General features: G+C 30.1%; 1 non-coding gene across 1 annotated transcript; it reads left to right on the top strand.

The window, feature by feature from the left end:
• The first annotated feature begins 6974 nt into the window (after positions 1-6974).
• On the top strand, positions 6975-7089 carry TRNAY-GUA (transfer RNA tyrosine (anticodon GUA)). Its single transcript has 2 exons — positions 6975-7011; positions 7054-7089. It is a non-coding gene; the product is annotated as a tRNA-Tyr (tRNA).
• The last annotated feature ends 2813 nt before the right edge of the window (positions 7090-9902 follow it).

Here is a 9902-nt window from a genome sequence, read left to right as displayed (position 1 = left end):
TTGATATTTTAAAACTCAACCAGAACAGCACACCGTGTTCACTAGGGCATCGTTGTGTCACCATATTAAAGTTAAGAAGCAAAGTTGCCCTAACGGCACTGTAATGATGGATTTTGACTCATTTTTACAGTGAAAAAAGTCGTTTGCTTCACTGTACAACTCGGTCAGTGAGCTATCAATTCAAATAAAGTACAACAATCTTATTAAAAATGCGCTTCCTCACCACACCCCTCCTTAATCATCACTCAAACAATTTCTTTCCATCCATTCTTCTTGATTTTTATTATCATGGGATGAATGAAAATGGCATTGAGATATAAAATGCGAGATGACGATAATCAAACGACTTTGAATTTCATTAATTGAAATCAAATGAAAATGAGACTCGTCCGCAATCTTTTATTCCATTTTCACAAAAATTTTTATGACGTCTCAATGTTCTAATTAGACGATGAGCATTGATGAAATAAATTTTGATTTTTATGCTTCATCCTCATTATACTGAATTGTTAAGGGACGACATAATCATAGTCATATCAATAAATTCTTGTTAAGAGACTTTATGAGATCGGCCCATCAAATTGGATATTGCATCACATACATAGACAAGAGGACATTTACCTTACTGACAAATTGAATTTTCTTAAATCATTAAAATCTCTCTCTCATTGTTTTTCGGACATAAAATTGAATTAAATTGTATACATTAAATTGCATTGACACCCATGGCAACTAATAATAGAATCGGAAGCTCTATTCAATCGATAAAGACTCCAAAAACTTTGACAAGAAAAACAATTTCTTGATAGTCTCAAAATTGCATTTAATTATTTTGCATGTTAATAGCATTTCAATGCAATATGGAAATTTTGCCATCCCTAACTATAGTTTGGAATAATGGGAATGAACATAACATAACATAAACATCAATGCATCACAACAATAGTTTTGTTTGAGAAGATTGTAAAGTGCACTTCAAGGTGTTTAATTACATCTGACATTATAATATTATGTGGATGCATATTATTGAGTAGGGAATACAATCGCTCGACATTGATATGGACTTGTAACTTGATATTAGGAATCAATCAAACAATGAACAATAATTGAGGCTTCTGGTATTGGTAATCCTTATTTTTGACAGTTTATTCAATTTATCAACAAAAAAATTTGCATACAGATTAGGATAGCTTGAAATTTGAGAGGATTTACAGCATCTAAGGTCTCCCACATGGATTATCTCATGTTACTCGACTTAGTATCTGGTATATATAAGTGTAGTCATTATCATAACTCATGAAAGTATGCTTTAGTGTGTCATTTAGTCATGTTTAAGGACCATTAAATTTTGTTTATGATATGAGAGATGCCACAAGTCCAATAATGAAATATGAAACTGTGATGTAATTTTTTTCAACGTTTTTTTGTAGGCGTTTACTTGGTGATTACTAAAAATTTAACAGTTTTTGATGATTTGGCGTAATTCAGCTGACACAGTACAATTCAGAATAATTCAGCTGACTTGGCTTAATTTAACAAATTCAGTATTTCAATCAGGCTATTCAGAATAATAAAGCCAATTAAACACAATTCAGGTATTTTAGGACAAATCAATAGATTCAGCAAAATTTAAATTTATTCTGCACAGTTTAAATTTTAATGAGGAAAGGAATACTGTTAATTCAGTAAAATTCAGCTATTTCATTACAATACAGCATAATTAGCTCAATTTAGCCTTTTCAGAACAATTTAGCAAATTCACTATAATTCAGTTAATTCGCATAATTAACGTAATTCAGCATGATTGAACAACTCCGGTTTAACAAATATAGAAGAATTCAGCTTATTCAGCCACGTTAGTTATTTGAACAGTACTCAGCTAATCTAGGACAATTCAGTTAATTTACTACAACTTAGCTAATTTACTCAAATAAGAACAGATAAGCATCCCTCAAGAAAATATCATCAATTTAGCAAATTTAGCGAAACCCACCAAAACCACTTTGAATTAGCCAAAATTCCTAAATTCAACATAATTCATCAAGCTCAAAACAATTGCGTTAATTCAATTAAATTAGCCAATTTAGCATCTATCAGCACTATTTATTCAAATTAACATCATTCAGCCAGTTCAGCACCATTCAGCCCATACAGTGCTATTCAGCCAATTCATCAATATTCGTCCAATTCAGCACCATTTAGTCAATTCAACAATATTTATTCAATTCAGCTCCATTCAGCCAATACTTTAGTATTCAGCCAACTCAGTACTCCTCATCAAATTCAGCTCCATTTGGCCATTTCAGCCCCATTTAATCAATTCACCAATATTCGTCTAATTCAGGACTCTGTATCCAATCCGGCACTATTCGTCCAATTCAGCTCGATTTAGCCATTTCAACACACAGTAATATTCACAGCAACATTCAGTAATATTCATCGAATTCAGTACTTTTCAGCTAATTTAGCTCCAATTCGACATTTAAGCAACAATTAGTCAATTCAACAATATTAAGTTAATTCAGCATCATTCAGCCAATTCAGCGCCATTTAGCCTATTCAGCACTATTCTTCCAATTCAACACTAATCATCTAATTCAGCTCCTTTTAGCTAATTTAGCTCCAATTCGGCATTTCATCAACATTTAGTCAATTCAAGAATATTCATCTGATTCGGCATAATTCAGCCCATACTTTAGTATTTAGCCAATTCAGTACTCCTCATACATTTCAGCACCATTTAATCAATTCAGCAATATTCATTCTATTCAGCACCATTCAGTCAATTCAGTATCATTCATCCAATTCACCAGTATATTCGATTAATAATGAAATTCCACCATGACCAAGCCAAATCAGCACAACTTCATCAAATCAATAAAATTCAAGAAACAATGATTTTCAATAAAAGAGAATCCCTAACAGCCTACATGCAAGGAATAAAATGAAATTGCAGAAAATTATCGTTACTTTCAATTACATCCAACAATCTACTCCGTATGAGAAAATGCATTTTGAAATGGCTTCAAGCTGTTTCCGCATTTTATTGTATTAAACAGTCTCTCTCTCTCTCATATTTACCTAAGCAAATGACTTGAATGTCTTGACTATTTAATTTTGGATAATAGAATTTAATCCTTTTTTACGATCAACATCGGCATTTTACGTCTTTTCATTCTCACGGCTATGTCTGTGACTGGTATATCGAGTATGTATGTTGCATCCTTTTTTTATTGAGCGCACATTGAATAAGGAACAATTCCTTTTTATATAAAATAACTTCTTTTTTGATTTATGATCATTTCTTGTCAAATTCAGTCATGTGAATGTTCTCGAATTACTTTTGAGCTGTCAAATTTTACGCAGAGACTCCTTTCGTCATTCAACAATTATTGTCGTGATCATAAATCTTGTCTTTTTTTGACTCTTTTTTTTGCACATTAAGAATAAGACATTGATGAAGCTGAAAAACTTTTTATGGTGCTGCTTAGTTGTAAATATTTAATGAGATTTTACCGTTCAAGGGTTGATTTGCGTTGAATTTTTTGTAATTTAATTCTAAGACTTAAAGTTGGGTGACAATCTTTTTAATTTCATGGGAGTGATTGAAAGGATTGAAAAACGGTTATGGTTGATTATTGGATATTTTAGCAAATTGCTGTATTAAATGTTATTCGAGTCTTAGGAATTCAACTGTAAATTTGAAAAATTATGCAATTTCTTACAAGTTTTTCTATCAAATTTATTAAAAATCAATTGAAAATTTGTAGAAATTTTGAAAATTGTGAAATTTTCAATTTAAATAAATTGTAAAATTTTGGAATTTTCAAGAATTTTTAGAATGACTATCTGAACTTCAAATTCATTAATTACAGACTGTTATCAGCAAATTGTGAAAATGCTCAGATATCTTGTTGAACTTAATGTTCATTTTTATTCAATAATTGAGAGAATCTTTGGAAGAAACAATCAATTATTGCTCGAATTTTGTCCTAATCATTGCCCTTCACAACAATTACTCATTTTAGAAAATGATACAAGGTTAAAATCTAATCATCAAGTTCAAATTCAATTATGAGCCAGACCCTTTCTGGCGCCACTTATCATCATATAAAAATTATTCATTTTATAAATCGGTAGTGATGGATGAAGATAATTAAATACAAAATTATTTCCTTAGATAAGAATTGTCCGGAACCTTAGAGGTCGTTCATGAATAATGTTAATTGAAAGTTTTATCCGAGCACTCAAGGAATCCGGATAATCTGGCAGAAATTATGGATTCCATCAAATTTATGGATTTTGGGGATTTTGTGGAATTGGTGGAGACATTTATGGAATTTGCGGAATTTTTGGATTAACTCGTAGAATTTTTGAAATCCATTAAATGTATGGAATTCATGGAATATGGAATATATATAATTAAGTGGATTTTAAAAAATCTTGTCATAATTTTTGATATTTCTGGGATGTTTTATAGATTTCTTGGGATGGCATCTCCAATATGAAAGGTACATGGCTTGAGAAAGTCGAAAAATAGAGTCTAGCCGAGACTCTAGCTTCGGTCTAGATAATATTAGACTAGAATAGAGGCTCTAGTCAGTTTCGGCAAAATTCGACTCCATGCTAGAGCAATTGTGGACAACCTTTAAATTTTCGCTTCACAAATTGTTTTCCTAAATTTTTGACGGTATGCATGTGCTAGAGTCATACTAGAGCCACACTCTAAGATCTCTTGTGCAAAAGTCTTGATGACCTGGAATAAATGCAATGCTATTGGGTACAAAGTGCCTGACATTCAAAAGCTGTCATTAAATTAAAATCATTAAATTCATAAACATTTCACTTGAAAAAGCGACAAAAACCTAAAAGTGAATTTTCAGTTCCAAATTTTTCCCAAAAAACCAAAATTTAACATCACTTATAATCAACTCCCTAGCTAAATTTACTACATCCGAAAATATATAATTTAGCTACATAAAAAGTATTTTTTATTGTGCAAAAAAATTACTACTTCTAAAAATATTTGTAGCTTGTAATTAACTTCAATCAGACACTGAGAGCAATTGTTGACGAGACATACAAATTGTTGACATATTGTAAAAAATAAAAACAAACAACATTTGCTGATAAGAATTATAAAAAAAAGAGAATAAAGTTTTTTTTTAAAAATAAATTGTGCATCTCAAAAATAATCTCGTAGGAAGAGTCGAATAGGCAGTGAATTGTTTTTCAAGCTGTTGCTGATTATAGGAATTATTCAAGTTGAATTTTAAGCAAATTTAGAGTCAATAATGAAGCTCATCTTTAGCATCCTACTGACCTCAATTTTACTCATTAGCTTCTGTGAATCTCGTCACTTCCCGAAGAGAAAAAGTGTTTATATTTGCCATAGGAACTTATCAATTGGCGCCAAAGTTCATGTATTTTTGATGAAGTTGATGGGTAAGCATGATGTGCTGGGAAGTGACCATAAAGATGGATGTCAGCTTGTGCATACCTCGGATGCAAGTAGTGAAGAGTCTGATAGTGATGAGATATCGGTGACTCCGAAGAACTTGGTTGTAAATCGTAAGAATGAACCGAAATGGATGATTGATAGTGACAGTCGATCAAATTGAGGAATTGAAGTTGTTGTATTAATATTAATGTAGATGTGTGAATTCTTGAAATTTGTAAATAGATTAAATAAATATATGAAATATTGAAAAATTAGAAATGGTTAGAAAAGAGTTTATTTTTAATTTTCTAATAAAATAATTTTTAAAATTTTAAAATTTTTATTTTTTTAAATTTTTTTTTTAATTTTTTAACTTTTTTAAGTTTTTTAAAATTTCAATTATTTTGAATTTTTTAAAATTTCAATTTTTTAAAATTTTTTCAAGTTTTTAAAATTTTTCAATTACCTTTATATTTAACTAAACAATTTAAAAATATAAATCTAAATTACTAGGTTTTAAATAAATTGGAAATTTTCTATTTTTTTAAATTGAAAATTTTATTATTTAATTTATTTTAGAATTAAAAAAAAATTAAAAATGTTTAAAATAATTTTTTAAAAATTTTAAAAGAGTTTGAAAAAATAATTTTAAAAAAGTTTGATGAAAATATTTTTAAAAATTTAGAAAAAATAAATTTTTTAAAAATTAAGTTTTTTTTAATTTAGCATAAATTATTTTTTTTTAAAATTTAAGAATTTTTTTAAATTTAGCATAAATTATTTTTTAAAAAAATTGAAAATTTGGGGAATATAAAAGTTGTAAAAAAAAAATAAAAATCACATTTTCATAAGTTTAAACTAAAATTTTTTTTAAACATGTTTTTTTCATTTTTAAAAAACTTTTAAAATTATTTAAATTATGATTGCATTTTAAAATATTGTTTCATTAAATTTTAAAATTAAGGTTATTTTATGAAATTTTAATGATATTTTTAAATTCACAATTCTTTAACTAAGTAAAATCATTTTGAATCATTTAAAACTATACTTTTTCAATATTTAAAATAAATTTTTAAATTAAAATTTTATTTATTTTAAAAATTCAATTTTTTCAATATTCTTTTTTTTATTTTAATTTTTAAGTTAAATTTTTTCAATTTTTAAATTAAATTATTTAAATTTTTAAAAATTCCTTAAAAATTCTAAATATTAAATTTTGTTCAATTTTCAATTAAACAAAAATAATATCTACAAAAATATTTATCAAAATAATCCCATATCTATCCACACCGCACGTGGTCGCTAATCAATTTAATTTTTATCAAAATCTGCCTAGTTCCAATTCCTTCCTACAAAACTGTCGTGTTTACATAATCAATTCACAATGCGTATAAAAAAATGAGAAATTTCTTTGATTTTCGCTCTCGTCTCCCGCTCGCCGCTCTCACTTGTGCTATATTTTTCTTCTCACCACACAGTTTCGTATTAAGAATGATAATGCGTTATAGTCAAGACTTGTTTCATCAAATAATCACCTTCGATAGCTCAGTTGGTAGAGCGGTGGACTGTAGCGGTTGAGATTTACTTAAGCTCGCTTGAGTTGTCTAACAGATATCCATAGGTCACTGGTTCAAATCCGGTTCGAAGGATTTTTTTTGCAAAAATTCTCTTTTTTTGTTCTTTTTTACTTTTCCCACAATTTTCAAGTTCACATGCTATTCAGAATTGATGAAGTAGACTATTTTGAGGGTTGATTGCTAAAGCTTGTTAATAGCCATCAGCAGCACGTTTTTTATGGTGTCGAGTGTATTTTTTTTATGTAGAAATTTAATCTCAATTGTGTTAATCATAAGATTGATTTGATGTCATTTAACTTCCGATTGGGAACTTTTTGGACTCAAAATAGGGAAAATGTCTAGTTTGAGCTGATTAATTAATAAAATAATTGTAGCTACAAATTGAGTTTCATGTTTCAAATTCCAATGTATTTTTTTTTTATATTGCAAAACTTTCTCATGTACAACATTTTATTGCTGGCATGCTGCATACTCCAGAGTAGACAAATAAAAATTTAACTTAAAATGTCAAAAAACTTTTCTGATTCCGAAAAAGTTCATTGAACTTGAAAAACATTTTCTCATGCAATTTTACAGTAAGTAAAACAAAAGGGTTGAAGTGGGATTTTATGAAGTGGCAGTTCCTTCAGGTTGCATACACTCGAAAAAACAGAGCGAGTTAAATTTGTGTCATTGTGCCGAAATTTTTCATGCCTTCATGCTGTAAATGGTGCGGAATTTTTTTAAACATTTTTTTTCTCATCTTTTTAATGCCTCAAAATTACAATTAATTTCCATTCTCAAGTACGACACACGCTCGTCAAATGACACTTCATTTTTCATATTAATTGTACCAAAAATATTATTTACTTGTGCATCCTTATTCAGCATCATGAGCATTTTGACATTTTAACAAATTGCATTTGCATTTGAGGGGTTGATTGGAAGTTATGTCCAGTATTTTTTGGGCATGTAGAGTATCTGTTATATGAGATAAATTTAGTCCAATACCCGATTGGCACATATTGAAATGTTGCCACCACGGCGACACGGTTTGATTATACTTAGAACCAAATGGCTGCCACCTCGTCGCCGTGGTGGCAACATTTCAATATGTACGGATCGGGATAATTGTATCTGGTGGACTTTCAATTTTGTTCAGACTCTTGACTGATTTGAGAACAGACAGAGGCACGACATGCGAAGAAAAGCGTAATTAACGTCAGGGTGTCTGCAGGACTTTACAAACACGGAAGGGGTCCGGAGAAGGAATCATGATCACAATGTTACAAGATTGTTTCGATCCTGATCGAATATTGATTAAGAATTATATAAAATTCAAGACAAAGAGAACGCATGGTCAGCGCCTTGTCAATCTAAACTTCATTGGTATTCAAGAAGGTCTAGAAATTGGTTCGGACGACCTTCTTGAGTAGTAAGTGCAACCCGAAAAGCAGATGGCGGAGAAAAGACGAAAAATGTGTCTCTAAACTGGCATGTAACTAACATGATGCAAGATTTTGCTGAATTTGGCTCCTAATAAGAGTTGCTCCGACATAAGTAAGGGTTTTCGATGCCGAGACTGTGATTGAGACTACTCAGGTGTTTTAGAACTCGATCTCAATCTCAAGAATTTGCCAAGACCGAGACTTCGGGAAACTCTAGATCACAGCAGAGCTCGAAGTGGATTTGAATCTAATATGGAAAAGTCGCTTTAGTTAAGCTCGACGCCGACAATATTCAGGTCAACTTCGTCTTCTAGGTCTCAAGTCGCTCTAGACCTGAAATCACATTTTATCCATCATTTTCTGTACCACATACCCTACGAATTGAATAAAAGTAGTTTATTAAGCTATAATAAGAATTTCAGAGCATTTCAATACACAAATTCACATTCTCAAAGATCATCTTAATCCTCTACAAATCCACACTCATATCTAGAATCCCAGATTGACATCATTCCCAATCAATCCCTAATTGAAAATGTTGTGCAACATTAACATGAGTCACAAACAAAATAAAAATTACATTTTATGTTCATAAAAAATACATCGAACTGGTCAGTTTTTTATTCCCATTTGCAGCTTGCCAATCCTCTTGACAAACAAAAACAACAAAAGAAAGGACATAAAAATTTATGTGCCTAAAAGTTCATCAATATCAAATCATATTGAGAACTAAGTTACAAATTATTGAATGCAGATCATAATGGAATTAGTTGTATAGGAACACAAACGATAACAATAAATTTGCGTACGATTTTTTATGAATTTAGGTTAAATAGTTGACAGAATGGGATGCGTAAATATTTGATGAGTTAGGGACGTATTTTGACCATCAAAAATCAAAATAGAATAGCTTTGTCTCATTCGTGTCACATCTGAATGATTTTTATGACTTTTTGTGCATTTCTCATACGTTGATGGGAAGGGGGAAGTCACACAAATATGCTACTTCCAATTTATGATCTACAAAATCAACTCAGTTCGTGAGAGAACACGGATACTGTCCAAATATGACAATTATTCGCAGTGGTAAATGGAACTAAGTCAAGGGACAGATATATTTATGATGTAATCAAATCGAAGCGTGTGTCAATCTCATTCTGATGCTCCTCATCATCGTACTCATCATCATAATATTCTCACATACATCCTGACTGCACTTTCTCACTCTGCAGTCGCATGTCACACACTATAAATTTTTATGAGCATTTTCAATAATTTTTAAATGCAGATTTTCAATGTCTTTTTATGGTTTTTGAGCTACTCACGCGCTTTATTGTTTGATTATATTTTTATTTACTGATTTCCATATTGTTCTCGTACCCAAAATATTGTGTCAACTGTTTAATGTAAAATTGCAACAGGATGTGTTGTTGAGGAACAAGGAATTTAATATTTCTA

Source organism: Chironomus tepperi, unplaced genomic scaffold (assembly GCF_022539635.2).
Source record: "Chironomus tepperi strain 1889 unplaced genomic scaffold, CSIRO-AGI_Ctep_v1 contig_217, whole genome shotgun sequence".
Classification (NCBI taxonomy): Eukaryota; Metazoa; Arthropoda; class Insecta; order Diptera; family Chironomidae; genus Chironomus; species Chironomus tepperi.
This window is presented reverse-complemented; position numbering and strand designations above follow the sequence as displayed.